This window comes from Tursiops truncatus, chromosome 18 (assembly GCF_011762595.2).
Source record: "Tursiops truncatus isolate mTurTru1 chromosome 18, mTurTru1.mat.Y, whole genome shotgun sequence".
Taxonomy (NCBI): domain Eukaryota; kingdom Metazoa; phylum Chordata; class Mammalia; order Artiodactyla; family Delphinidae; genus Tursiops; species Tursiops truncatus.
In genome coordinates this window covers 11,586,052-11,612,396 of record NC_047051.1, presented here as the reverse complement: position 1 = coordinate 11,612,396, position 26,345 = coordinate 11,586,052, and the positions used below count along the sequence as shown (strand labels likewise).

General features: G+C 45.4%; 1 long non-coding RNA gene across 1 annotated transcript in view; it reads right to left on the bottom strand.

The window, feature by feature from the left end:
• Nucleotides 1-26,345, bottom strand: part of LOC109550235 (uncharacterized) — a 110,973-nt gene that overhangs the window by 70,663 nt on the left and 13,965 nt on the right. The window lies entirely within an intron of this gene.

Below are 26,345 nucleotides of genomic sequence, written 5' to 3'. Positions count from 1 at the left end.
CCTTGAGGTTTTTTCCTTAAAGGAATTCCTTGTACCTTCAGGTTAGCTTTGGAGGCGCAAAAGATATCCTTAATGGGTTTAGGCTTTGGGAAACCGTGAAGGAGGTAGCTCTTCCTTCTGCCTTCTACAATTTTTTTTTAAAAGAAACTTTATTTTCATCAACCTTATTTCCATTTTTTGTTTAAGAGTCTGGGGAAGAACAGAGGAACCATGGTGGTTCCTCCCCATTCGGTGGCCTGAGCAGTGGGAGTGCAGACCCATCTTCAGCGGCCGGCTGAGCGCTCTAGGCCTCGCTAGCGAACCACTGAGCAGGCACAGACGGCACCTCGCCTGCGCATCTGCCTGTGACCTCGGATCGAGTAGCAGTAAGGTGGGGAGCTGGAGTAGTCCATTCACCCTGACGTGGCTCCTCGGCCACAGCCCTTCCAGCAGTGACCTGCCCTGCCTGCCTGGTCTCTTTAGGAGCTCTGCAGAAGTAGAGATCAGGCATCACCTCCATGGGTGTTGACATGGGATGGTGCTTAACTTCCCCAGCCAGTATCCACCACATCAGACGTGCCGAGGCGCTCCCTTGTTGCATGGATGGCAATGTCCACATGGCACAAAGGTGGGGCTGTGTTATGTGGGGCGATGGGGCTGGTTAACGTAAGAGCCTCTGGGAGAGGCTGGCAGGCAGCCTAGGATCAGGAACCAGCAGAAGTCTTGGCTCCCGGAAAGCTGCCCAGATCAGATCAGATACCAGCACAGCTCACTCGCTAGTCGGTCTTCTTGGAAGATGTGACACTGACATCAGCCAGGTTTGCAATGGCAACAATGGCACAAGCTGCCAGCAGAAGCTACTCCCAGGTTCTCTTCAGATTTATGATGTAGAAGCCATCACTTCTTTTGTAGATGTACCGTTCCATTTAGAAGTTAAGGTGGGGGACTTCCCTGGTGGCACAGTGGTTAAGGATCCGCCTGCCAATGCAGGGGACATGGGTTCAATCCCTGGTGTCCCAGGAAGATCCCACATGCCTTGGAGCTGCTAAGCCCGTGCGCCACAACTACTGAGCCTGCGTGCCACAACTATTGAAGCCCGTGCGCCGAGAGCCTGTGCTCCGCAACAAGAGAAGCCATCGCAATGGGAAGCCCGCGCACCGCAACGAAGAGTAGCCCTCGCTTGCCACAACTAGAGAAAGCTCGTGCGCAACAACGAAGACCCAACGCAGCCAAAAATAAATAAATACAAACATACATACTAAGAAGTCAAGGTGGGTGCCACTTTAGTGCATTCCTGCTGTGAGAAATTTGAGGACATCTTTCTCCTTCATTTGCAGGACATCAAGGGCTCCTGACATGGTGAAAGTTTCCCTTAAGTTACCATGGGAACCCAGCACAATGCTGTATGGCTTCCTCTCTGGGTAGCAAGGCAAGGTGCTGTCTACATTTTTGCAGTTGTGTTATCCACCCACCCCCACCCCAGGCCATGCGGAATGTGGGGAGACAAGGGAAGGAGTAGGATTACCAGGAGAGAGATTTTTAAAATCAGTTAATATCTCAAAAATGTTATTCAACCACATTGAAGTTTTTATCCCTAAATGAAGTTCCAAGTTCACTTTAAGCACAGTCTCTCACCTTCCGTTTTCATCTGCTGCCTCAGTGTGGCCCCATTATATGCTCTGCAAAAAGTTTGCTTCCAGATTGACTTCTGCTCCCCCAACCCCATGCCTCTCTCTCTAATGCGAAATCTCAGCCCTTCTCTGAGGCAGCAAAGAGGTGGATATGATGTAGCTTGTTGGAAAAACCATAGAAATCTGTGCTCAGCTGATCCCCCATGAGCCCCAACTCAGCCACACATCTCTGGTTCAATCTCCACATACCTTCTAGGCTGCCGCCACTTGGGAACATCACTGGGTAATCATTTCATACCTCCCGTGAAGGGGATTTACTAGGCTCCAGGACATCAAAGATGAAAGGCATAGACGGGCCTGCCCTCAAGGAGCTTCCAGTACAGGAGAAAAGGACACAGAACATGTGTTTCAACGTAAGAAAAGGAGCTCAGTTTTGAACATGCACTGTTTGAGTTGATTGGCAGAAATGTCTGGGGCTGTGGCTGCAGCCAGTAAGAGACAGGTGATAATTCAACACCAATATGGGTCAAGACCACCACTAGGAAGAAGAACTAACATATCTAACACTCTTTATGTCCCAGGCCGTGATGCCCTAATATCTTCACATGCATTATCTCTTTGAATGAGGTTGCAGTTATTATTATTACTCCTAATCAAAAGTGAGAAAACCTTACGAAGTTTCAAGAACTTCTCCAGGGCCTCAGAGCTGATAGGCAGGAGGGCTAGGGGTCAAGGTCAGGCTGAAGGGCTCTGAGTCCGTGCTCCTAACGAGGGTGCCACACGGCTTGACCACGTGACCATTTTGTTCCTTATGTGTCCCCTCTATTCTGTTGTGAACAGTTGGGGGAACAGGTGCCATCCCTTTTCTCTTGGAACATCTCAGAGCACAGTGCACACGTGGCCTCTTGTCAGTGTCATTAACTGGCTGACTGCCTAACCCCCCAGCTTCACCATGCAGCCGTGAAATTTTACCTTAGAACTTCAATTTAATTCCACAAAATGTTTTTGAATATCTAAAGAAGGTAGGCGTGAGAGTGGGATTCAAAGATAAACAAGATGTGATCTCTTGCCTTGGGATAGTTCTGATCCATCTGTGGGGAGGAGGGAGAGAGGAATAGAGAAACAAGCAAACCCAGCTCCGTGCCACAGTGCAGGGAGTGAGAATGTTCTGGGTTCCAGGCAAGGTTGCAAAGCCACCAAGACCCATGGGGAGCCTCTGTTAGGCTTGGTACAGGGCTGACTTCTGCACTGAGCATGGCAGGAAGAGTGCCTGGGACCCATGATACATTCCAGGGCCCTGAAACTATTCTTACTTTTCTTTTAAAATCAGAAAAAGAAAAAAAAAGGTAATAATAATGAACCCAGCTTGGATTATAGTTGTCTTATACCAACAAAGGCATAAATAATATTATGTATTTACTTATTTTTATAGAGGTAGCAGCCCAGGAAAGCAAAAGTGCCTGGGACCCACGAAAGTCCTAACGTGGTTCTGCTACGATGGCCAAATCCTAGCCATTCTATGCACACTGGATTTTATAAGCTACAGAGAATTGTGCTCGGCTTTTAAGTGGATACTCTGAAACTTGTGACAATGTTTTATCAAGGATCTCAAACAGGGAGTCAACATCTCAATGTTGAGGAAAATGATTTTAGAACCGTGAAACTTGGCCTTTATAAAACCAGGGAAAGAAGACCTAAATACAGCATCCCTTTCATAGACCCCAAATAGCATCACTTTGGGTCCCGATTCCTGGAATTAGTAAGAATTAGTTGCTAAGAAAGGGGCCTGATCTCTCTTCCTGCCTAATGAGTATGCAAAACATGAAGAGCAAAAGCCACGCTCTGAAAATAAATAAGTAATCCGAGCACGCTGCTGGAGACTCAAGAAGGGACCACGCCATCTCACCTGCTGAAATCTCACTGTGTGTCGGTGGGGGCCGTAGGCACACCCCCAGCCCACCAGAGCTGCCAGCTGGGGAGACAGACTCTTGTTACCAGCCAGGGCCTCCATGAGAAGGCTTGGGGGTCTCAGAGGAGGTGCGAAAGCTGGAGCCTAGAGCTCTCCAGAGGGATGGAGAGTGGGATGTAAGCCTCACCAGGGCACTGGTCCCAGAGGTGGCAGGAGGACAGTGCAGTCAGGGGAACCCAGAGACCTAGGGCCCAGCCCGGAGAGCTGCCTGCTCCCCCAACCCTCAAGGAATGGCCCTGGGTTTTGGGGGGGTTTTTGATAAATTTATTTATTTATTTATTTTTGGCTGCACTGAGTCTTCATTGCTGCGTGCAGGCTTTCTCTAGTTGCGGTGAGTGGGGGCTACTCTTCATTGCAGTGCGTGGGCTTCTCATTGTGGTGGCTTCTCTTGTTGCAGAGCCTGGGCTCTAGGCGCACGGGCTTCAGTTGCTGTGGTTTGTGGGCTCTAGAGCGCAGGCTCAGTAGTTGTGGCGCACGGGCTCAGTTGCTCCGCGGCATGTGGGATCTTCCCAGACCAGAGCTCGAACCCGTGTCCCCTGCATTGGCAGGCGGATTCTTAACCATTGCGCCACCAGGGAAGCCCCTGGCCCTGGGTTTTAAGCTTCTTTCAAAGCCACAACAAGGACTTGGAATGAGGGTGAGGGCAGTTTAGACAATACCATGAGGGTTAAGATCAGATGATGACTCATGCTTGCAAATGCTGACGGAGTCTACCTCCTACCTGAAGGGCAAAGTGACATTTCTCGCCCTTTCCCCCAAATAAATCTTCCCCAGGCAGCATTCTCTGAAGACCTCAAGGCCTGTCAAGAACTTGGCCCTGAGCTCATTGAAACCAACAGTAATTGCCAAATTTTGCAGATGTTTGCACTGACTGCTTTATGTTTTGCAATATTCCAGAGCTGTTCCCAAGTGACGCTCATCCATTCACCAAGTTAATGCTTAATAAGAATGATCTACAAAGAGTGACAGCTCCAAAAGTTAGGGAGAGGGAAGACCGCCTCCAATGAGCATGGACGAGCAAAATAAATTAATAAATATGCTCAGTTCCCAATAGATTGAGGTGCAGAAGAGGGAACTTGTGCAATTCCTAGGGAAAGAAAAAAAAAGAAAGAAAAAAAAAAAAAGAAAGGACAACAATGTTTATTTATGGACACGGGCATATTTCTTTTTCTCAGAAGTGACATGAGACCCCCAACTGGGCTTGGGAACGCTCCCACTGAACTCAGGCTGAGTTGAGATGAGTGTACATGTGAGCTATACTTGAAATGTACATAGATGAGCCATACTTGAAACGTACATACATAGGCTATACCATCTATGGACTGTACAGGTGAGCTCTTATAGAAATACGCATTGATTCTATAGCCAAGGAGGGGTTAGTTCTCAGGGCAAGGAAAGTTTGGTTAACTCTGAAGGAAGCACAATGATTCCAAAGCTACGGAAATGGAATAACCATTCCTACTTTTTAACATGCCTTTGTCTATATCATCTTATTTAATGTTTGCAAAAATCCTGTGGGCACCAGATTTAGTTTCTCTATGAAAAGAGAGAGAGGTTAAAGGATTTTCTTGACAGTCAACAATTTAGTGGCATATCTAGGATTAAAAGACAGGTCTTTATTCCTTCCCAGCATTTGTATGAGGTATAAAATGCTAAATCTCCTTTATAGCTATAACATATTGCATGCTTTACATGTAGTGTATCTAATCCTCACCTCGATCCTGCAGAAGTGGTATTATTATCTTCATTTAAATATGGCAAAATTAAGGCTCAGGGAGAGAGATCACACAACAGACCTGAGGTCACAACTATTTCAACAAATATTAGGTTTTGTTTTGTGCCAAGCCAGGGACTTCTCAGCTACCAACCAGAGCAAGCACGATTCAGAACAGCAACAACAACAAAAATGACCAAAAGGTCTCAGACAAAACAAGATGAATTTTTAAAAATGTTTTTAAGGACAAAATAATCGTCTGATGCACCGTGGTTTTTTTCATGCTAACAGGCTGAATTCCATGTAGGAATGGGAGCAATGCCATAATTGCATGGAAGGATTGCAGATGTACACAGGCTCGTTTTATTAATTAAGCAGGCCTGGATGCTAATTCAGTTGCTATGCACCAGAGCTCCTGGGAAATGCACGCAAAGGCAGAACCTTTAAGGAGATTTATAGATAATGCAGGTGGGAATTTTTGAAGAGAAGGAATGTGATTGCACAACCATGTTAGCACAGAATCCAGCTACTTAAAAGTCGTGTCCATAGGCTGTGCTATCCCCAGCCACATGCCAGCTGGAGAACTCGGGGAGGGATACAGGGAGTAATTATAATAGTGAGAGAGAAATTTTTCTTTAACTCAGGACCTACCCTCTTTGCAGGAACCCCAGCCTGCCTGTCCTCCCCCCTCCCCACCTCGCTAATCATCAGGCCCCCGGGGCTCCAGCAGACTTCCTACCTCAGTTCGCACCAGCTTCCTGCTGCCCCAGTTCTCCCACCGCAAATCGAGTCTCTGAACCTGCAAAGCTGCTGATGCTGCTGAGGCCTGACATCACCCTGCAGCTGGTGGCTGCCCCGGTTGACCCTCAGCTGCCCTGTTCCAGAAACTGGCCTCAGGGGCAATCTTGTCTTTAACACGTGGCCTCGTCTGTTCCAGGGGTCACAGAAGACTGCGCCCAGAGCTCACCACGTCTTATGGAGATTTTAATGAAACAGCTCTTCTATTTATTTGTGTTGCTGCCTCTAAGGCCTGGGGCCATGACACCAGTCCCTGAGAGGGGAGTCCGGGGCACAACCGGGACATCACGCTTTCTGTCCAGTTGCTCAGCTCCTGACACTGACCCGCCATTCTTGCGTCAATCCTATATCCTTCCCTCTGGTTTTCTCAGGCGCATCTGAATCCTGGGGTGAGTACCGTCTACCGTGCACCCTGCAGCACTGGCTAAACGTAAACACGTTTTCCCTGAGCGTTGGCAGCTCCACCAGAAGGAGAACAAAGGTCAGTGCAGTCATTCAGAATCTGATTAACATCAAGCCGCAGAAACACACCCCTGGATTAGATGCTTTCCCAAGCCACCCCTGCCCCTTGGACAGAGGAGCCATTCTAGCTGGTGTAGAAGAAGCAGCTTTGCTTAGCTCGCCCAGTGGGATGTGTTTAGCACCCACATTTCAAGTTGGGTTTTCCTATTGTTATTTTTTAATTACGTGTATTTTAAGAATGATGCTATCGTCTGGATTTTTTAAAAATGAATAGGAAAAAAAACAGTTTTATAACACTGCAATAAAAGGAAAATGTTGCTTTTAAAAAAATCAGGTTTATGGAGGTATAATTTACATACAATAAAATTTATCCTCTTTAGTGTACAGTTGGATAACAAATATATACAGTGTAATCACCACAATCAAGTTTCCACTCCTTCTCCCCCAAAAAGCTTCCTGTGTCCCCTTGCAGTGAACTCTTCCCCCTCTTCACCTCCAGCACCACCACCCCAATCGCTGATCTGTTTTTTGTCCTTATAGTTTTACCTTTTCTAGAATGTCATACAAATGGACTCATATACTGTATATAGTCTTTTGTGCCTGTTTTATTCCATCTAGCACAATGCCTTTCAGATTCATCCATGCTCCTGCAGGTACCAGCTGTTCATTCCTTTTTACTGCTGAGTAGTATTCCCTTATATGGATGCACTGCAGTTTGTATATCCATTCCCCAGTAGATGAATATTTAGGCTGTTTCCAGTTCTTAGCTATTGAGAATCAAGCTGCTATGAATATTTGTTCACAGGTCTTTGTGAAATCATATGTTTTCATTTATGTAGGGTAAATACCTAAGAGTGGGATTGCCAGGCATTGTCAAGCACATGTAGAAACATTTTTGAATGAGAGGGGAGTTTAAGAATGTTGTTGGGCATTTCATGGAGTAACATATCAAGGTGATGAATTTTAAGGCGAGTCAGTTCAGCTCTGGGCTCCATCCCACCTTCCAAATTCTTGAGATCAGTTGATTTACTGCCTTATCGGTCTAGACACAAAGGATGGGACAGATAACTTCCATTATCTGGTGGTTCCACCACTTATCAATGGGCAAGTACATAAACTCACTATGCTTTTCTTTCCTCTGCTATAAAATGAGCATCAGCCTACATACAGAAGCTGGGAGCATTTTAAAAAGTATACATGTAAGAGTGTAGGAAAATACCTGGTGCATAGCAGGTACTCAATAAACAATGACTATTTAAAGTCTGGGGAAAATCAGAACTAGAAGTTAAACTGAAAGAGATTATAGCAGAGATCATTTGTCTTCCTAGAAAGCTCTATTTTGAATCAAATATGCTCACCAGATGACACGACAAATACATTTATTCATTTAACTCATATTCATGGAGTACCTGTTGAGTGCCAGGTGAGAGAAACAGGCCCAGTCCCTGTTCTTATGGAGCTTACAGTCTAGAAGGAGAGGCAGGCAGAATGAAAGGTGTGTGCTACATGTGAGTACAAACTCTAATGAGCTCAACGAAAGAAAAGGACAGGGGCTGAGTGTGCAAGTACCAGCCCTGCCTTGCATTGGGATAGCCCTTTATAGCTTCTAATTCCGCTCAGTTACTAACCTTGCATAAGAGGAAACGGAGACCAGCCCCTCCTGATCTCCTTCATGCCTTCCCTCCTTCATTCATTAATCATCAGCAAACATTTGCCTAACGCCCTTTAGAATCAGGTACCCAGGACATATACAGACAGGAATCAGACATTACTTCTCCTGCCAGGGAGTTTACAATCTCGTAGGGGATGAGACGGGGATGAATATACAGCGACAGCTCCACTTCCTGCTGGAACTGTTCTGACGAAAAGGATCATGAAACTTTGATGAATCCACGAGAGAGGCAGCTAAGCACCATTTCTGCTGGCCTAGATTTATCAATGGGATGATGCCACACACAGACTAACAGCACCAACATGCTGTTTTGGCTGAATGGGACCCACATACATGGAGGGCATTCTCCTTGGGGTCCCTATGGAGAGGTTAAAGCCCCTGGAGGAGGAGGCCGTGGAGCAACACAAGACCCATGATCAGTCCCCTCCCTGAAGCCAGATGGTGTTTGCCAGAGACTTTCAGAAGAAACTGTGTGAACAAGCAGCAGTGCTGCTGTGCAGATATGTAATATGTCTTGGAAAATAACAACTGTTTCAGAAAATTGGAAAGGTACTAACATGCTGAGAAGCCAATCCCAATGTGCAGGAGCCAGGATCTCTGTGGGAGTCACAGGGCCTGACAGACCTGCCCTTCTCTTGGGTCTCAGCCAGGTCCAGCCAAAGGCAGTGATTGGACAAACAGTAGAGTTCATATCCCCCGTGTGTCCAACTCTGGTCCTTAGGATTTCAGCTGTGCCTATGAATGCCTTCTAAGCGGCAGGCACGATGCTCAGTCCTATGGGATATCCAAGATGTAGCTATGAATCCTGTGGTTTTCAGGATTGTCCTGGGTTAGCCTAACTAATCAGTTGGAAGGCCCTAAAAGAAGACTCAAAACTCCCCTGGACCTGGACAACAGCTTCCACCCGTGCCTGTCCTGCTTCTGATTTCCCTTCCTAAAGGCCTCTGTATGAGCTTAGGCAGCCAATTCCTCATGATAAATCTCTAAAGGGTGTGTGTGTGTGTGTGTGTGTGTGTGTGTGTGTGTGTGTGTGTGTGTGTGTGTGTGTGTGTGTGTGTGTGTGTGTGTGTGTGTGTGTGTGTGTGTGTGTGTGTGTGTGTGTGTGTGTGTGTGTGTGTTCTATCGTTTCTGCGTGTGTGTGTGTGTGTGTGTGTGTGTGTGTGTGTGTGTGTTCTATTGTTTCTGCGTGTGTGTGTGTGTGTGTGTGTGTGTGTCCTACTGTTTCTGCTTGCCTGGTTGAACCCTGACTGGTACAACAAAAGACAGGGTTTTGTGTTTGGGTTATTATTGCAGAGTCTGCTAGCTGTCCCATGTGTCTATTCTTTTCTCTCTTTATACTAGAATTCCTGGTTTTTAGCTAGGCTCATAGCCAGCCAGAGGTTCAAAATTCAAAAGGTAAGTATTGACCCAAGAGAAATAAGAACATATAGCCATAGAAGGATTTCTATGCTAATATTTGTAGCAGCTTTTTTCACAGTAGCTAAGAACTAGAAACAACCCAATTGTCCATCAGGTAGAGAGAGATATATGGACCAGGTACCTCTGTACATGCAGTATTACTCAGCAATAAAAAGGAAGAACTACTATTCACAAAACAACATGGATGAATCTCAAAATCATTCAAAAGCTAAGTGAAAGAAGCCAGTCACAAAAGGCCACATATTTACAAATCATATATCTGATAAGAAATTTGTATCCAGAATATTTATATAATTCTTACAACTCAAAAATAGACATGTAACCTAGTGAAAAAGTGGACAAATAACTCTAATAGACATTTCTCTAAAGAAGATATGCAAATACCAATAAACATGTAAAAAGATGATCAATTAGTCATCAGGAAATGCAAATCAAAACCACGAGATACTATTTCATATACACTAGGGTGGCTAAAAGAAAAAAGACAGACAATAACAAGTGTTGACAAGGATGTTGAGACACTGAGAATGGAACTTCTGGGAACTGAGTACCTTCCCCAAGGCAGAAAGAAGTGGGGTTACCAACAGAAATAGGGAATATTCAGAGGTAGGAGATCCTTTATACTCCAGAAGAGGAGGGACTCTGAAGGAAAAGTCCTCAGACAGCTGCTTCAGGTGCTGTCAAGAGGTCAATGAGGATCCAGACCAGTAAACAAGGGCATGAACCAACCAAGTCATCAATGTCCCCCAAGAGAGCCCCACTGGCTGCACCACACTACCATGACTTGCAGAGTTGTGGAGTCACAGGAGAAGGAAGAAGAGCTCGAAGAAGTAGTGGGATTGAGTGCAGCTCTTTAGGAAGACCTGAATGTATTTCTGGGAACAAACAGCCTCCCCAGAGTGAGTGCAATGGGAAGAGGCCAAGAGCCAGGAGAATGGGGTAGGCTGGATAAGGAGTAGGGCTGGGGGTCTCTTCCAAACTACAACCCTTCCTCCTCTTTCTCTGTTAAGAGTTAATAACAGACATCTTTGCTCAGAATATTAGGAGGCTTTGTTTCTCAGGCTTAAAATCCCTTTGATGTGATAATAATAATTATCTGATTTATTAGAGGTATAACTCATTGGATATAAGCATGAAATGGTCTTATTCTTCCTAGTAACTCCCCCTTGATAAGGTCCATGTTGAATCCTCCTTTCTCACTAAGGGCCAGGTCCCTTCCTCACACCTTTTGGACCAGATTGCATAAGTTTCCATCATTCTCAGTTACTAAAATAGTTTAACATTGGCATTTAAGATTCAGTCTTTATCATTTAAAATGTCTTCATTTTTGTACTGGGGCTATCACTGCTTTAAGTGGAGGAGGGGATATGATCTGGCTCTGAAACTCCTCCTCTCCAGTGAGAGCTGGCTCCCCTCCCCCATCAGAGCAGGAGGGAGGCAGAGTCTCTCCTGGTGATTGTCATGGGGATGTGCCCCTGGCCTCATGTAGCTCAGTCTGGTCCTGTTTGAGCTGCGGGCGGCCTCACCTAAGGTGGTTACCTCCAGGTAGGCAGTGCAGGGGTTCTTCCTGCAGAACTGTTCAGTTTCACCTCCATCTCTGAGAATCATTCAGCCTCATCAGCAATACCTGCTCCCCACCCATTCTCCAGATGGGGTGTCCCATTGACCTTGAAATGCCCCTGGCTCTTGTGCCTCCAATAACCTCTGTGCTCCTCCATAGCATGGAAACCACTGGGCTCCTCTTCCACAACCTATGACGGCCATGAACTTCATTTTGTAATCCAGGTTGGGCTTCCAAAGAAGCAGCGTTGCCAGATAAAATATAGGATGCCTGGGTAAATTTGAAAATTTCATAAAAACAATGAACCGTGTTTTAGCATAAGTATGCCCCATGCAATACTGGAGACATACTAAAAAATTATGCATTGTTTACCTGAAATTCAAATTTACCTGGGCATCCTACAGTTTTATTTGCTAAATCTGGCTACTGTACTAAGAAGCAAACTGAGATGGAGAAGGAAGTTTGCGGGGGGTGGGAGTGGGGTTCTCAGGATCAACACTGTGGGGGAGTGAAGCCAGCAGAACTGGGCAGAGAACAGAGAAAAAAGTTCAGCTGCGAGGCAGTCACAACAAAGACTTCAGCCAACCCTCCAGGGAGCTCTGGAGCTGGGATGATCCTTCAGAATTGCCCCACATGTAGGAGAGGTGGCTGGGGCTTTATTCTCCCAAACTGACAAGTCACTGGCTGTGGGCTGACCTTGGAAGGAGGCATGACTTTGGGCAAGGCTGGGCTCTTCTGCAGGAGAAAATCCATGCCTGGGAGGCTCAGCTGGGAGCTGAGATATGTAAATTTCACCTCCATCAAGTGGAAATCAGGTGCCTTTGGAACTGCACAAAGGGTTACCCTAGATCAAACAGCAACTAGTGGCAGGAGAATTCGAATCCTCATGAGGACAAAGGGCAAGAGCCAGAGTGAAAAGAAACGGCACTGCAGCAGACTGGACTATATCAGTGACAGACACAATGATTTTGTTTCAGCACAACACCCTAATCAGTCGTATCATGGGAATAAATTGTTCGCGAGGACTTTGCTTTACGCTAGTTAAAAACTGTAAGGCTAAAGCTTTGTACGGAGTTTGGGCTCCAGCAGAGTCCTCTCCCTCTAACAGAGGTGCGTGCCGAGCTCACGGTCCAATCCGGAAGCAAGGCTGAAAACCACAGTAGGCTGTGCCAGGTACTGCTTCTCTCTGGAAGTGTGGTCCCCACCCCTCTGCCAGCACCAGCCTGTCCCCATCCCGGTGCCTTCACCCTGTCCCCCTTCTGCTCCGTTCTCCTCGCTCCTCCTGTGTCAGCCCCACCACCCACTCACTTCCTTGCTGCTCACTGGCTCCCACGCTCTGGGCAGGACCTGTCCTCTGACACACTGGACATGATTTTGGCCTGGCTTTGGCTAAGGTCTCCGAGGCGGCGCCTCCTCCTCTGGTGTCCTGGAATACCCTGCTTCGCTTCCTACACCCCTGCTGGGTCCGCCACTCACGCCCCCGGCCACACCCAGGTCTTGTCATCACCAAGGGGCTCCTCAAAGACACCCCACACTCCCTCCTCCCACTCGCTGGCCGCAAGCCCTGATTTTCCATTCTCTCCCTCCCTTCTTCCCCGGGGCCTGTTCCCTCAGCCTGTGGCCCGGGTCCCTCCCTAGACCACAGCTCATCACTTCAGCCATGGTCTCACCTCAGCCTCCACACCCCTCTTTCTTCCACCCACCCACCTGCCTCCTCCCCTCTCCCGGGCCTGCTGGGGGCTGCGGGAGGAAAGCCCGCCAGATCTCACGGCAGAGTCAGAGCCCCCATGGTTGGCTGCTCTCTCAAAGCCCCTCAACAGACCTCTTCCTCCTGAGACGCTCCCCCTCACTCCTGCAAGAACCTATCCAATCCCTGCTGCCCGCCACACCTCCACCTCCCAGGCGACCTCGCCTGCTGCTTCAGAGAAAATGTGGAGGCCCTCAAAGGAGACACCTCAGCCTCCTGCCAGGCTCCCTCAAGCTCACCCACACCTCGGCCATCCTCGCCTCTTCCCTCTGGTCTTGGAGGGAGATAGGACCCTCCCTGTGTGAGATTCCACCTTCCATCTGGACTCCAATCCTCTCTCCTCCACGCCTTTAGTCTCCTGCTAATGATTTCCTGTCTCACCAAATCACTTCCTTTCTGCTGGCCCTGTCTTTTCTGATGTACAAACATATTCAACAAGACCCTCTATGGCTTTAAAACAAATGATCAATGGACCCTAAACTTCCAAGAAGTGCCGCCAGGTCTCTGTCTTGTTGGCATTCACATTCCCAAAGAGAATAAGTGACACTTCGAGCGTCCACTTTGACGTCCTCCAACTACAATTCAAGTCTCAGAAACACAACTCCTGCTGCCACCACTTCCCAGCGATGTCTAAATCCTGGCCCATTTTCATCTCCACGTTACTGGTGTCGCTTCAGTTCTTGGTTCCGCTGACTGTTCTCCCTTGAGACTCTTTCTCAGGCTGCTCTCTCTCAGGTTCCTCCATGAGTGACTGACCCTCAGCGTTGTCAAGGGTCAGCTCCACCTTCTTCCCTCCTCTTCCTGCTCATGCTCATTCTCCCAGGGCTTAATCCTTTCCAAGCAGGCCCATGACTCCCAAAGTGTCATCCAGCGAGCCCTCTCCTGGGAGCTCCAGCCCAGACACCCAGCTGCTTCCTAGACTCGCGGCCTGAGCATCCCAGATGGGGGGCGGTTCCTCAAACCAGCACAGCTTTAACCCACAGATCTGCTCCAGGCAGGTCCCCTGGTTCAGTATGTGCAACACCCTCTACCAACGGCTCATAACCAGAAACCTCAGGAGTGTATTTGATTCCTCCCTCTTTCTCCTTCTGTATCCCATCTGGACAGAAAACTAATACACCAGATAGCTGGCCACCACGTGAGGGCAAACAAGATGACACTTTGAGCTTCTTAAGCAATATTTTTATCCTATGACTTGCATCTGAACATTCATTGTAGTGTTCACTCATTCCTTCCCTCACTTGTTCATCCAGCCATAAACCAGAGCTGAATGTCTTCCACGGCTGGTACTGTGCTCAGCACGGGCTGGTGCTTTCACGGTCCTCCCTGCCAGGGGCAGAGAGACCTGGAAACGAGATAACTGCCTGTGTGGACAAGCTCAAGGGTGCTCAATGGATGCAGACAAGGGAGACGCACCATGGATAATGCGCTTACAGACTCGGGGAGTAAGGGTGCTTCTCAAAGCAGAGTGGAAACTCTCCCAGCTAAGATGTCTTGTTCAACACTGAGGTCCAAGAGTCTAGAAAGTTTCTGGCATGTATGTGGTAGATGCTCCTTAAATATCTGATGAGCCAGTGAGTAAAAAAAAAGCGTGTGTGTGTATGCACATTATAATCCATAGAATTAAGAAACCAGGAGTTCATACTGACATAAAGAAATAATTGGATAAAAAAATAAATAGGGGGAAAGGACAGCTCTTCCTTATGGTAGAATTGCAACTACTAAAGGTAGATGGAATGATGGAAATAGGAAATCATCATTCAACGGAACCCCAAAGTAACAACTGTTCCAGGCAGGAATCAGCAATGAATGCTAAAATTTATGGATGAAATTTGATGAGATACAGGATATTTACGTATTCTCCGTGTATCTCCCCACAAGGCACTTTAATTACAAATGACAAAATAATAACTTTACAGTTAAGAAACCCAGCAGACATCATTTTATCCAAGTGATCGAAGTTAGTACTACCAATGATGGGACATATTACCACTATGTATCTCCTGAGGATATGATGCCCTCAAAAGGTACATCTCTTCTGTGGCATTACTTTTAATTTTAAAATTTTGAACAGCTTTATTGAGGTATAATTCACACATGCAAGTGAATTATTGGCTATTACGAATAATGCATCTCTGCATATTCACATACTTATTTTTATGTGGACATGTTCTAATTAATATTGAAGAGATTATGGATATAGATATAGATAACACACACATACACACATACCCCTAGGAGTGGAATCGCTGGGTCATATGGTTATTTATAACTTTATGTTTAATATTTTTCTAAAGCAGATGCACCATTTCACATTCCATCAGCAATGAATGAGGGTTGTGATTTCTCCATACCCTTGTCAACACTTGTTACTGTCTTTTATATTTTATTTTAGCCATCCTAATGGGTGTGAAGTGACACTGACTAATGATGTTAAGCTCCTTTTTATGAGTTTATTAGCCATTTGTATATTTTCTTTAGAGAAAGGTCTATTAAAATCCTCTCTCGGGACTTCCCTGCTGGCGTGGTGGTTAAGAATCCACTTGCCAATGCAGGGGACACGGGTTTGAGCCCTGTTCTGGGAAGATCCCACATGCCATGGAGCAACTAAGTCCTCAAGCCACAACTACTGAGACCATGTGCCACAACTACTGAAACCCACGTGCCTAGAGCCCGTGCTACACAACAAGAGAAGCCACTGCAATGAGAAGCCTGCACACCGCAACCCGCTCATCACAACTAGAGAAAGCCCACATCACAACTAGAGTAGCCCCCGCTCATCACAACTAGAGAAAGCCCGCACACAGCAAAGAAGCCCCAAAATAAATAAATAAATGAATAAATTTATTTAAAAAAATCTTCTGTCAATTATTTAATTGGCTTACTTGTCTTTTTATTTTTGAGTTGTAAGGGTTATTTTTATTTTCTGAACACAAGTTCCTTGTCAGATATACAATTTATAAATACTGTCTCCCATTCTGTGGGCTTTTTATTCTCTTGATTGTATCATTTGCAGCACAAAAATTTTGAGTATTGCTAAGTTATTTATTTATTATTGTCACTTGTGCTTTTGATGTCCTATCTAAGAAACCATTGCCTAATTCAACGTCATGAAGATTTACTTCTGTATTTTCTTTTAAATGTTTTATAGTTTCAGTTGCTTTTACATTTAGGTCCATGATTTTCTTAACTGTACAAGGTAGGGGTCCAACTTCATTCTTTTCCCCATTTGAACTGTCTCAGCACCTTTGTTGAAAATTAATTGACTATAAGTATATGGGTTTATATCTGAACGATTATATTCCATTGATCTTGATTACTCAGTCTTGATTACTTTATCTTTGTAGTGAGTTTTAAAGTTGGGAAGCATGAGTCCTAAAATGTTTTTCTTATTTTTCAAGGTTTTTTTGACTGTTCTGGGTAGCTTGAATTTTCATATGAATTTTAGGATTAGCTTGTCACTTTCAGCAAAGTAGCTAGCAGGTCCTAGAAGATAATATTGGAAAAAAACTACATAACCCTGAATATTTTAATGACTTTCTAGATACAACACCAAAGGCATGATCCATGAAATAAATAACTGATAAAGCTAGACCTCATTAAAATTAAACATTTCTGGGCTTCCCTGGTGGCACAGTGGTTGAGAATCTGCCTGCTAATGCAGGGGACACGGGTTCGAGCCCTGGTCTGGGAAGATCCCACATGCCGCGGAGCAACTAGGCCCGTGAACCACAACTACTGAGCCTGTGCATCTGGAGCCTGTGCTCCGCAACAAGAGAGGCCGCGATAGTGAGAGGCCCGCACACCGTGATGAAGAGTGGTCCCCGCTCGCCACAACTAGAGAAAGCCCTCGTACAGAAACGAAGACCCAACACAGCCAAAATAAATAAATAAATAAATAAATAAATTCCTACCCGCAACATCTAAAAAAAAAAATTAAAAAAAAAAAATTAAACACTTCTGATTTGCTAAAAACAAATGTCAAGAGAATGAGAAGACAAGCACAGACTGGGAGAAAATATTTGCAAAAGACACATCTAATAAAGGACTTTTATCCAAAATATCTGAAGAACTCTTAAAACTCAACAATAAAAGAGCAAATAACCCAATTGAAAAATGAGCCATAGACCTAAACAGACACCTCACCAAAGAAGGTATACAGATGGCAAAAAAGCATAGGAAAGGATGCTTCACTTCCTATTGTCATCAGGAAAATGCAAATTAAAACAATGAGATACTACTATGCATCTGTTAGAATGACCATAATCCAGAACACTGACAACACCAAATGCTGGCAAGGAGGTGGAGCAACAGGAACTCTCATTCATTGCTGGTGTGAATGCAAAATGGTACAGCCACTTTGGAGGACAGTCAGTTTCTTACAAAACTATACACACTCTTACCATATGATCCAGCAACTGTACTCCTTGATATGTACCCACAGGAGTTGAAAACCTGTATCTACACAAAAACCTGCATAAGGATGTTTATAGCAACGTTATTAAGCACGGCCAAAACCTGGAAGAACCAAAGTATCCTTCAGCAGATGAATGAATAAATAAGCTGTCATATATTCAGACAATGCAATATTATTCAGTGTTAAAAAGAAATGAGCTGTCAAGCAATAAAAAGAGTCAGAGGGACCTTAAATGTGTATTACTAAGTGAAAGAAGCCAATCTGAAAAGGCTTCATACTATATGACATTATGGAAAAGGCAAAACTATGCAGACAGTAAAAAGATCAGTGATTGCCAGGGGTTGGAGGAGTAGGGGTGGGAAGGCATGAATAGGTAGAGCACAGAGGATTTTTAGGGCAGTGGAAATACTCTGTATGATATTATAATGGTGGATACATGTCATTATATATTTGTCCGAACCCACAGAATGTACAACACCAAGCCTGCATTATAATGTAAACTGCAGACTGAGTGATTATGATGCGTCAATGTAGGGTCATCAGTTATAACAAAGGTACTGCTCTGGTGAGGAATGTTGACAATGTAAGAGGCTATACATGGTGGGTGGGAAGGGCAGAGAATATATAGAAAATTTCTGTACCTTCACCTCGATTTTGCTGTGAATCTAAAGCTTCTCTAAAAAAATAAAGTCTTAAAAAAAAAATAAACCATGAGGGATTCAGTAGATATTGCATTGAAACTGTACATCAGTTTAGAGAATGTTACCATCTTAATGATGTCAAGCCTTCTAATCCATAAACATGTCCTTCCATTTATTTAAATATTCTTTAATTTTTTCAATGTTTTGCAGTTTTCAGTGTATATGTATTGTACCATCTCATTAAATGTATACCTAAGTACGCTATCGTAAGTGAAATTGTTTTCTTAACTTCCATTTTCAGATTGTCCACCGCTGGTGTATAGAAATGCAGCTGGTTTTTGTATATTATTTTTATGATGAAAGAGTGTTGGATTTTGTCAAATGTTTTGTTTATGTCTGTCAAAATGATTATGTGTTTTCTGTTCTTTATTCTATGGTTTATTACATAAATTGATTTTTATATGTTGAGCCAACCTTGCATTCTTAGAATAAATCCCACTTAGTCACGGTGTATAATTAAATATGTTTCTGGATTTGGTTTACTAATACTTTGTTAGGATTTTTGCACCTTTATTCATAAGTAATATTAGTCTGTGTTTTTTTTTTTTTCAACTTGTGATATCTTTGGCTGGTTTTGGTACTGGAGTAATTCTGTGGCAGTCTTGCCAAAAATGCATAACTAACTTAATGATGAAATAACATCAGACATACCTAAATTGAGAATGACTACATAAAACAATTTGCCAGTACTCTTCAAAAGTGCGAAGGCCATGAAAGATCAAGGAAGCCAGAAAAATGTGGTCCACAGTAAACTGACATAACAACTAAATGCAACGTATAATGGTAGATTGGAAACTGTAACCCAGAAATGACATCAGTGGGACAATTATTGAAATCTGAAGTAGGCCTGTAGATTAGATAATAACATGGAATTGACAGTAAATTGACATAACAACTAAATGCAACGTACAATAGTAGATTGGAAACTAACCCAAAAATGACATCAGTGGGATAATCACTGAAATCTGAAGTAGGTATGTAGATTAGATAATAACATGGAATCAGTGTTATTTTTCTGATTTTGATAATTGCAGAGTTTATGGAAGATGTTAACATTTGGGGACTTCTTTGTACCATTTTCCCAACTTTTTTATGTGTGAAATTATTACAAAACGAAGAGTCAAAAATTATCAAAAAAAGTTTTTAAGCATATGTGTCTGTGGTGTCCTTGGTTCAATGAGAGAAAGAATGTATTTGAGAAGCAGGGAAGCATGAAAATCAAGGTCTGGGGTTTACTATTTCTGGCAACTACATGTGGCTGAGTGTTTCTGGAATACGTGTGGGGAAGGGGATGGGACCAATAGCAGTGTGGACATCCTGAAGGCTGTGGGGGGTTGTGGGAGGACTGGGCACTGGGAGACGAGGGGAGACTGGGGAGAGAAAGTGATACAAATGGAAAGAGTTACAAAGATTTGCTGTGAACTTGCAAAGAGAAATTTTGCCCAGGGATGTTATAGTCTCCTTAGTTTTTTTGTAGATTTTAAAAAAATCTAATATTAATATTGGAAAGGAAAATTAAAAGGCCAAGTTTTGTATCTAGAACAATAGCAATGCTCAGCCCCCAATTCAACCTCAGAGAATTGAAGCGTCTACTCTAGGGGAAAGAGTTAAAATGAAATGTGTATATATGTCAATAAATAGATAACTAATGAGAACCTACTGTTTAGCACAGGGAACTCTACTCAATGATCTGTGGTGACCTAAATGGGAAGGAGATCTAAAAAGAGTGGATATATGTATACGTATAACTGATTCACTTTGTTGTACAGCAGAAACTAACATAACATTGCAAAGAAGCTATACTCCAATAAAAATTAATATAAAATTTAAAAGTGAAAATATAAAATAAGACAAAAAGACCAAAAAAAAATGAAATGTGGGCTTTAAATGCATTACCACAGGGAGGGCTAAGATGGGGAATTTCTTCACCATGCTAATGAGATTGAACTAAAGGGTCTGAAGATCCAGTTTTTAGGAGCTGAAAGTCCTTTTATTGAGGATGGAGGAGCCTCACGCTGGCCTCCAGGAGAGACTTGAGGAAATTTCTGTCAAAGAAGAACTGAGGTAAACTAAGTCTGGGCTGCGGCAACTTCAAGGAAAACAATTTGACTAGAGAACTAAGAAGCCAAAGGGAATCAGAGCCTGTAACGGGATGGACTGGGCAGGGAGAAAGAGAAGGAGCAAGGGGGTGTCTCCCACACAGCCAGGTCCCTGGAGTTTCAGAGACCCTGGAGAAAAGGTTGAAACAAGCTTACATGCATTTAGCAGTATTTTAAAATATCTACGTCCAATAATTTTTTTCCCACCAGTAACATTTCAACCATATCTATTGGGTTGAACCATATGAAATTGACAAGTCAGCTGCAGCGAGTTGTCAGGGCGATTGGATGTTAATATAAGACTAGAAATGGTCCAGGTAGGACACAGAGGGATGCAGGCAAGAGACAGTGAGAGCCTGAACTGAGGCTGAATCTGCTTGGTGGGTGGAATCCCCAGAACCTGGCTCTTGATTGGCTGTTGAAAGCTGGGTAAATGGGAGCCAAAGGAAGAGGAGGTTCCAGAGCGAAAGACCAGTGTTACCAAATACTTCTGCCAGGAGACATGGAGACTGAAAGATGTCCAACAGATCTGTCAGTGGAGCTCTTGGAGACTGTTTTATTAGTTTCCTGTAGCTGCTGTAACAAATTGCCGCGAACTTGGTGCCTTAAAACAATACACATTTATTTTCTTAAAGTTCTGGAGGCCAGAGGTCTGAAATGAGTCTCACTGGGGTCAAGTCAGGGTATCAGAGGGCTGCGTCCTCTGGAGGCTCTAAGGGGAAAATCTCTGGGGCTGGGGGTGGGGAGCTGCTTCCTCCAGTTTCTAGAGGCTGCTGATGTTCCTTGGCTGGTGGTGAAATTGATCACTCTCATCTCGGCTTCCACCTTCACATTGCTTTTCCTTCTTCTGTGTCAAATTTTCCTCTGCCTTGCTCTTACCAGGACACATGCGATGACATCCAGGGTCCACCTAGATAATCCAGGATAAGCTCCCCATCCCAAGATCCTTAACTTAGTCACATCTGCAAAGTCCCTTTTGCCATGTGAGGTCACACCCACGGGTTCCAGGGATTAGGATGTGGATATCTTTGGGGGCTAACACTCAGCCTACTGCAGAGACCTTGGCAAGAATATTTCCCCGCAGGAGCTGGGGGTGTGGCAGCAGAATGCAGAGGGCTGACATGTGGCTGGGGCCCAGTCTGGATGGCTCATCTGAGACCTTGAGGGAGATGCCACACCCTGAGGATGGACTAAGGATCAGGAGTCTGCATGGGAGAGGGAGAATCAGCGGTCACAACAGGCAGAAGGGAGTAGGAAAGAGTGTGTGGTGAAGCTCAGCGTGCAAGGAGATTCCAGAAGGAAGAGTCAACGTCATCAGGCACCACAGAGAGGACAAGCGATGGACTGAAAAGAACCCACTGCCTTTGGTGGTCAGTGGTCGTGCATAAACTGCCAGGGCAGGGGAACAGCAGGGTGTAGCTCAGGGAAGTTCACTTACAGAGGCCCGCGTGGGAACACGAGGTGAGGACGTGGAGACAGGGACAGAGATTATTTCTGAGGAACTTGGCTAACATGAACATAGGAGCACAAAGCACAGTCAGGAGAAGGATGAAGGGCCCCAGGCTGTTAGGGATGGAGACAACCCCAAAGCCTGTGAGCAGGCAGCCCAGCCTTCAGCCTTCCAAGCAGCCAAAGATACTGATGGACAAGTTATGGTCCTGAAAACTTCTACCCTTACTGCTAAGACATTCTACTATCTTCCATGTTTAGATTCAAAAGGTCTGTAACCAGAGCATAAAATGACCATGAAAATTCTGAGGATTTTCAGGTCTTTGTGTGGTACCCTCTGCACAGCCCCGGATAATTAGGAAACGGAGCACTTGCAAGCGTGGCTCCCAAAGACGGGATGCGGTTTCACCTCAAAAGGATGAAAACTCCCTTTTCTCCGGGCAAAGAAGTTAGTAAGTCAGGGAAGCGCTCTTTCGAGAATAAAAGCTCTCAGTGTGCCCCTATATGGGCAAAACACCTTTCTTTCTCCTTCCAAACGCCCTTCCCTTCTTTGAATTGGGGAGGGCATGGCAGATGTTTGAAAGATAATAGGATATTCAACTTCTCTCGTTAATCAGGAGAAATCACAATAATCTGATCTTGCCTTTCTGGGCTTAGTTTTCATTGTGCCTTTTAAAAACTGAAACAATTCTCGTTTTTTTAGTTTTACATTCCTTTCTCTTTCTTCTTCCCTGGGTTTGTTTATCTCTCCTGTTCTGGGAGAGCTTTTTCTTGGGTTGTGATGGTTTGCGTTGTACTTTCACCTCCTTCTGCTCCTTTGTTCTCTGCTCTCTTTATTCCAGCCCCTCCCACCCCACCCCCACTCACTTTCCTCTCTTACCGCTTTGATAGCGAGGAGCTGCTCCCTAAATACCTGAGACAGTCTTCTGAGCAAGAGTCCACGGCACTTCTGGGGAGACCCCTGGAGTCCCTGCCTTCATTGGGAAGGAAGCCCCAGGCCAGGCTTGCACCCAGCACGGACAGGGCGACAACCTCATCAGCCAGAGGCAGCAGAATGCCAGACACACATTTGGGTCTGTCTTTGGGAAAGAAAATGATACTTCTGCAGGCAGGTGGTACTATTTTGGGGAACATTTTTATGTGCAATTTAGAGTGCACATTCTACGCACAGCTCAGACAGAAATAATCAGTTTAATGTGTGTCTGCACCATCATATGGTCAAGCTTTAGGTGAGAGCAGATTTACACACCAAAATCAAAAGGAAATAGCAGGAGCCGTCTTCTGCTACATTCCTTGACGATAAATGGTCACGCGATGGAGAGCTGCCAACCCAACTCTCCGCTCCTTTTATTCCTTCCCAGAAAGTGCTTGAGTTTGAAAGAAAATTAGTTTCCAAGGTGCTTGAGTGCATCTGTTAAATACAGATTTTTATTAACAGCGGGCACATGTAAACAAAGTCTACATAAACAGAAAGACGCCTGGCAGCAAAGGAGAAGTATGCTCAGGGTCAGGGAGTTTTTCTTAAAATGAAGTGTAAGGAAGTTTACAGGAATTCTTGAGCCAACGTTTCAGTTCAAGAAGACATCCTGCTTCTCTGATGTGTGCTACAGAAGATGGTCAAACCGAAGAGCTTAATGTCCACGGCATTGGGCATTTGTCATTGTGTGTTTTCATTAAAGAAAACGGGGTTTTTCTCTGATGGGCTAGGATGTCAGAGGAGCCACAGTAAAAAAACAAAAAAACATACTAAGGTTCACAGCATATTTTTCAGAAAGTTCAACTTTCAAATGGAAGAACTGTACTGAGGATTATTTTTTAAGTAAAAACTCCACTGAAAGCGTCCACGTGTGAACACCTCAAGAAGCAGAAGGGTTTTAAGTCAAGCCACGATGCAGATCTACACCCAGGGTAATATTCAAAATATGTATGTGTCACCCTTTGGATCCCCGAAGCAATGAATCAGTGCAGACTCTGCAAAAAAAGCAGCTGTATTGAGTCTGCGAGTCACCTCGGCCACAGCCTTCAGGAGAGAAGAAACTTTGAGATTAAAGGGCAACATTTTCCCTCTGAAATGGAATAATTGTGATATGGGATTTGCTTTTTTTTTTCCTTCAAGTTTTGAAGAAAAACAATGTTCTTCCTGCTGTGATGAATTTATTCTGAGGTTTGAAAGGAAACCCGTGTCCCAAGAGAAGGACGGCCCTGAGTCAGGAGGGTGAAGGCTGGCCTTTCAGCACATGTGTTCCCGTTTATCCAGGGGCGGCACTCGGGTGTGAAGGGGGAAATACCCAGGGTGAAAAGATTCAAGGGGATCAAATTATTTTTCCATTTGTCTCAGAAAGAAAGAAAGAGAGGAAATAAAAGGGGGAAGGAAAATCATTTCATTATGTGGTGATCCAGTGTAACCTGGGGTAGCAGGCAAGTGGCAACTTTATTTTTCAGAGAAGCTCCCTCTCGGGTGTCCCGAGCCTCCCAGGGTGTGGGCTGGGACTGTGGAATTCAATCGCAGCAGGAGCACGAGAACAGGAGTTGCACGGATATCTGTCTACACTTGTCATCTCTCATGTGATCTCTGGGCTACAAGCCTTCCTCGCCCCACCTGGGTGGATGGGTTCGAGGGGAAACCAGAAAGAGAAAACTGTTCAATTGAACATTTACTACATGCTAGGCGTTTTACGCGCATGGTCTCCCTCACCATAAGTCTGCAAAACAGAGATTATTGTCCCAATTTTAGAGGTAAGCAAAAAGTTTCAAATATTTTTGTGGGCCTTGCTCAAAGTGCCACAGCTGGTGGTGGAGCGGGCCTGTCTGCTACCAGACTCAAGCTCTTTTTGGTTTGCTGCACTGCCTTCCTGCCAGGTGGCCCTCATACGTGAGGTGGAGGCTGAAAGGACCATTTAGCATCACAGGATAAAGGCCACAATGATTTCCCTCCACAGCTCACACCCTATTAAATAAGGGAAAGCAATAGACTGAGTGAATGTACTCAAAGGGCAGGAGTAAAAACAATACCTTAGGACTCATTTGAGGAATAGGAAGTTTGCCTTCCAGTTACTGTGGGGTAAGGCAGAACAGGACCAGTCCTAGGGGCTCCCTAATTCACTGGATAAAAGACAGGAGGACAGTGATTCAGCGCCTGCTGGTGATTAGCTCAGGGAGGCCCCACTGGTTGGCTTGGCTGCACTCTAACACTTAACACTGGCTGATGATCAGTTGCTTTGCCAACATTTGAACACACCTGTGGAGTGAAAAGCCCCAGGCCCTGAAGCTTTTCAACCTGCCTGTCTGGCCTCGTCCCCTTTTCATGGGTGCAGTACCCTCATACAAGGAACTCAGCCCCATGCCCTCCAAAACCCCTTCCTCAGGCCTCCCGCCGAGCCAGGGGTGCTCTTGAGAGTCCTGTCAGCCCCATGACATTCCAGAATTCCTCAGGTGGGTCACAGACTGGGCTTCACCTTGACCTTGAGCACAGGCTCCCCATGGCTGTGGGAAGAGGGGGTGACAGAGCTCTCTTGAAGCCTAGGCCTCGGCAGTGTATCGAAACATGGGTTTCCCACTTGCCTTTGAAGTTTAAATGTGGACCTGTTTTCTCCTGATAATAATAAGCAGGGCCAGGAGGGAGAAAGACAGAAGAGGGAGAGGAGGGAGGGCACTCAGCAGTCGTGTTAAAACAGAAAACCATCCAAACGCTGCTCGGAAGGGATGCTGACATGGCTCCGTGGTTGCCAGTGGGAGTAACGGGGGCCTGGAGGCCTGGTCATGGGAGCAGACGTGCCCTGCAGGGCAGCTCCAGCCCCTGCCCGCTCTGGTCACCAAGGAGTGGACGGGGTGGATCTTGAAAAGAAATCAAGAGAGTCCCAAAATGTAACCACCGAGGGACAGAGGAAATGAGACCCTCGGTGCGGGCGCCCAGGGCCTCTGGAGGAAGGAGACCTCTGCCAACCAGCCCGCTGTGGTCAGGAGGTGTCCCAGACCTGCAACAAATGGCCACAAGCTATGGCCTTGTTTGGTCTAGAACCTTCTCCTCAAAATAGCAGAAATAAATGTTTGGAAAGAAAGGTGAAATGAATGACAGCTCGTGACCTGGCTTCGCATGTGTCACAGCCAGCTGGCCCAGTAGCACCAGGGGCCCCCGCGGTCGGGTCAGGGGTGATCCCTGCGGTCTAGCCAGAGAAACAGACACAACAGCCCACCTCTGTTCAGAAACAGAGTCTCCCCAAAGGATAGCAGTGCGTGCCTGAGGCACCCCGGGCCCAGGGAGGTGGAGCTGCTCCCAGCCGCAGGAAGAGCAGGGGCTCCAGAATCCAGGACCCCAGCATCAGGGTGAAAGCCTTTCCTGAGAGCCCAAGGCTTCCTGGAGACTAGAGCTGGAAGGGGCTCTGGAGTCCAACTCTCTCTGTTCATTCATTAAAAACATGGCAGCTCAGAGGAAGAGGCCACCCTGAGCTCAAGACCTCCTGAATATTAGCCAGCAGTTCCCCATTCATGAAGATGGAAACAGAATCCCTGCCCTGGGAAACTGATGTACCAATTAAATGGGACAACATATGTAGCCACTTGAATAGTCCATCACCTTGCAATCCTTATTTGTCATTATGCAGATAAAAGCCAACTAGGAAGACCCATAAAGGTCACAGCCTTGCCCAGAGTCAGTCAGTGGAAGGCCTGCCAAGGTCAGAGGTAGGCAGCTCCCAAGACGGCCCCTATGATCCCCGTGTCTGGGATTC